The sequence below is a fragment of the Benincasa hispida genome, chromosome 3 (assembly GCF_027475165.1).
Source record: "Benincasa hispida cultivar pf3 chromosome 3, pf3_genome.v1.1, whole genome shotgun sequence".
In the NCBI taxonomy this organism is placed as follows: domain Eukaryota; kingdom Viridiplantae; phylum Streptophyta; class Magnoliopsida; order Cucurbitales; family Cucurbitaceae; genus Benincasa; species Benincasa hispida.
This window is the reverse complement of record NC_143480.1, coordinates 27,790,499-27,794,723: the sequence shown is the minus strand read 5'-3', so window position 1 is coordinate 27,794,723 and position 4,225 is coordinate 27,790,499. Positions and strand designations below refer to the sequence as shown.

General features: G+C 36.5%; 1 long non-coding RNA gene across 1 annotated transcript; it reads right to left on the bottom strand.

Annotated features, from left to right (window-relative positions):
* On the bottom strand, positions 1-2,118 carry LOC150037170 (uncharacterized). The gene is made up of 3 exons (XR_016528161.1): positions 1,414-2,118; positions 1,286-1,337; positions 1-501 (listed from the first exon to the last, which is right to left on the bottom strand). It is a non-coding gene; the product is annotated as an uncharacterized LOC150037170 (long non-coding RNA).
* Between the last annotated feature and the right edge of the window lie 2,107 nt (positions 2,119-4,225).

Genomic DNA, 4,225 nt, shown 5'->3' with positions numbered 1-4,225 from the left:
AATGATTAATAAAAAAGCATAACTCCACTGTTTTTTTTTCACTTTATACACATACATACATATGATATAACATAATTTACAAACTTAGATGCACCAAACTCATATCATGAACGTTCTTAGCCACTTTAAAGTTTATTCATCAAAGGATTTAATTCAAAATTTTGAAACATCGCTGGTAGGTCTTATAACAAACAAGCAAATGGTGTAATCTAAAACATCGTAACAAAAGCTAACAACAGAGTCTTAACAAAAACTATAATTGACCACACCCACTAACCATTTATCTAAGTGTCTAAGTGACACCTTAATTCTCATAACACCTTAGAAAGTGCCTAAGTGACCAATAATACTACCAAAAAAAAAAAAGTAACACAAATAAAAACAAGAGAACGATGTAAAGTAGCTTTGAATGTAGCTGAAGGCCTTTCTTACTTACATCACGACTCTGCTCCTTGGTTTAGAGAATCAAGGGCTTTCTTACTTGCTGAGTTTGTTCAATACCTGAATTGCACAAACAATTCTCTCAAAAAGTAAGTCCTAGTGTCGTTAATTGGGAAAACATATGTTAATTGGAAAAAACATATAGAACCATATAGATTTGGCACTAGCTCTTGGCAACTCATGTATTGTTGTTTGTGTCAACTAATTGGTAATGCAAATTTGGTCGTGCCCCTTTTGTTATGCACTAAAAGAAGAAAATTAGATACAAACATCCGTTTCGCTGATTCAACAATTGGTAAACGAATCCCAACCCCATATTCTCAAATTTAACAAGATCACTAGTTTTACAAATTTAATCTAATAATGAACACGAAAGAACATGGGCAAATATTGTCGTGCTTTGGAGGCTAATTTCGTGAAACTATAAAGTTAAAATTTGAGTTTCGTTTCTTTCTATTCATTTTCAACACAAGAACATGTAAAATTCGATATCAATATAAGAAGAAAGAAATTCCAGATGGAATTCTATAGAAAAAGAGGGGACATATACTTCTATTAAAATGCTAACTGAAACTTGTTCCAAATTCTTCATACAAACACATTAGTGATTATTATCTACCAAAAGAGGAAGATATGAGATATAAAGCTGAATACATTGCTTACAATTTCACTCATTCTATTTAATACATTCTTCCTTAGGGAGAAGAGGGAATTAAAAAGTATACATTAAGCAACAAAAGAGACAAAAAAAAAAAAAAAAAAAAAGGTTGCAAATAAGCCAGAAAACCAACCAGAACAGAATAGTAACAAAAAGGAAAAGAATTAATCAAAGCGATCAAATGACCTTAGAGCGCTTATCTCCACCGAGGTCAGCATCCTTAAGAGTCTTCTGCCCACTGAACCGAATAGGAAACTTTGAAGCATCAAAGCGATCGACAAGAGTAATACCACTTTCATTAGAAAACAACTCACCATAGTCAGTATCAACAACATTGCCAAAGATAGAGACAAGCCCCATTCCAGTAATCATCATATGCTTCTTAGGGTTTCTTTCTTTCGCAAAGGGTAGAGATAATAGAAGCTGGAGATGCAGGAACAAAGGAGACTCATCATCGAGTTTTTGGAGCAGTAACCAGCAACAGGGAGCATATGTAGGTGTAAAATGGGTTCACTGGAGAGGGCTTGAAAGTGGAGGAATGAACGGTGGCATGCATGGTGGAAGAAAAATGGTGATTTGGAGAATGAAAGAGAGAGGAACGTATAGAAGAAGGAAGCCGATGATAATAATGGGGGAATGGAGAGGATTTCGAAAAGTTAAAACAATCTGACATTTTTAGAAAATTAGAAACTTATCTAGGGTTCTTTTGTTGTATAAACTTTTAAATTTCTAGAATTTCGCTGTTCTTGAAGGCTTGACAGAGGAGTCGGCGTCAACATTGAGGATGGTTGTGACACCAGGATCCTTACATCTTGGTAGTTGGTATTGTTGTTGGAGATGAAGGCGTTGCAGCCAAAGAAGAACGTTGTATGCAATATAGATAATGGAGAAATCGTTAGCCAAGATGGACATAATGAAGAGATGGAGAGAAGCTTGCTCATCGCCATTTCTAGGGGGAAAGAGATAATGTGAAAAGGAAAGACAAATAACAATGGGAAAATGGAGAAGAAGAAGAGAGGAAATAGGGAAATGCTACTCTAATACTTTTTGATAAGGACAACGATCCTCTAACTATATCTATAATGTTATGATATTATCTATTTTGGACATAAACCCTGGTTTTACTTTTGGTACCACCCAAAAGGCCTTATAAAGCTTTGACTCAAATATCCCAGATTTTGTTTGTTTATAACTAACTTTGTAAAACGGTAAGTTGGTATACTCTATAAATACCACTAATTTTAAATTCAAATCAAAGAGTTATCATCATTTTCTTAGTTTTCTGTAAACATAAAAAATCTGTACGCAATCTTCATCAGTAAAAAGAATTCAGATTTTTCCTTGGACGTAGGTAATCTTGCCGAACTACGTAAACACTGTGTCTACTTCTTCTTCCCTCATCTTTCTTGTTCATTCCAATACTTCTTTACTGCAAATTTCGCACCATTAAATTATCTTTCAAATCGCATCGAGTAATCAGATTATCAAGTCAATCATGCATCGATTCTTTGCTATCGAGTAGCTTTGAGTTCATAGTTTTCACCTTCGAATCGCACCGACTACGTTCAAGAACTGTCAAGTACAATCGAGTATTAGCTTTGTTGTCATCGAGTTGCATCAAGGATTTAATAGAGACTCGTCAGATGAAGAAGGGAATTCTCATCGAGGATCGAATAGGAAGCAGTCGAGCATCGAATTTCGAGTATCGAGGATTTGGCAAAATATTTCTGAGTCATTTCTTCATCTTTCCAGCGTTGACCTTGAGTATTTGGGACTTGTAAAGAGTGGTCAGCCCAACAATTTGTGGTATTAAAGCTTTTAAAGATCATCAAGATCAACTTTCTTGGAGCTTCAAGATTCTCAAGAAATCAAGACTCGATACTCAATCAAATCAAAAATGGCTGTTGCAAGGTATGAGATTGACAAGTTCGATGGGAAGGGCGACTTTGGCTTATGGAATGCCAAAATCAAAACCATTATTGGACAGCAAAGAGCACACAAGGCCCTTTTGGACCCATCAACATTATCAACCACCATATCAGCACAAGAAAGAGAAGACATGGAGCTTACAGCATATGAGACTCTGGTTTTGAATCTCAATGACAATATTTTGAGGCAAGTAATTGATCAAGACACAACCTACAAGATGTGGGTCAAGCTGGGAGGTCTTTTTGCAACCAAGGATCTCCCCAACAAGATGTATCTGAAGAAGAAGTTCTTCATATTCAAGATGGATTTTGCCAAGCCTCTTTCAGATAATTTGGATAAGTTCAAGAGGATAGTCTCAGAGTTCAAGAGCCTTGGTGAGAAAATTAGCGACGAGAATGAGGTTTTTGTGCTATTAAACTCTCTATCCGAAGCCTATAAAGAGGTGAATAGTGCTTTGAAGTATGGCAGAGAACTAGTTACCACTTATGTCATCATTTCAGCAATAAGAACTAGAGAGTTAGAGCTTCAATCAGTCAAGAAGGAGTAGCCTAGTGCAGAGGGACTGTTTGCCAAGGGGAAGAACAAGTAGAACCAGTCTAACGGGAATAAAAACAAGTCAGGTGAAGAACACAAACCTAAGACCAAGCTGAGATGCAATTACTGCAAGAAGAAAGGTCACCTGATGAGAGAATGCTATAGTCTGAAAAGGAAAAACCAAGAATAAGAGAATGATCAAAAGGGGAAACAACCAGAAGCATAAGTGGTTGAAGGTTTCTACTTTTACTTTGATGCCTTAGCCTCCACTAGAAATCAAACCAACCAAATCAGTCCTTTTGGGAAGCATGATTGCGTACTTGACTCCGGATGTACCTATCATATGATACCTTTCAAACCTTGGTTAATACTTACGAGGAAATAGATGGAGAATCATTGTACAAGGGAAACAATGAAGCTTGCAAGATAAAAGGGGTTGGTTCAGTGTCCTTGAAGCTAAAGGATGGATCAATCAAGCTTCTAAGAAATGTTAGACATGTGTCTTTGCCCAAGAGAAACTTGATATCTCTAGGTATGTTGGACTCCATTGGGGGTGAATGCAGAGGAAAAGGTGGAGTTCTTGAGGTGATCAAGGATTCCAAAGTTGTATTGGTTGGTGAGAAGGTCAATGACCTTTACATTGTGAAAGGAGTAGAGATGATG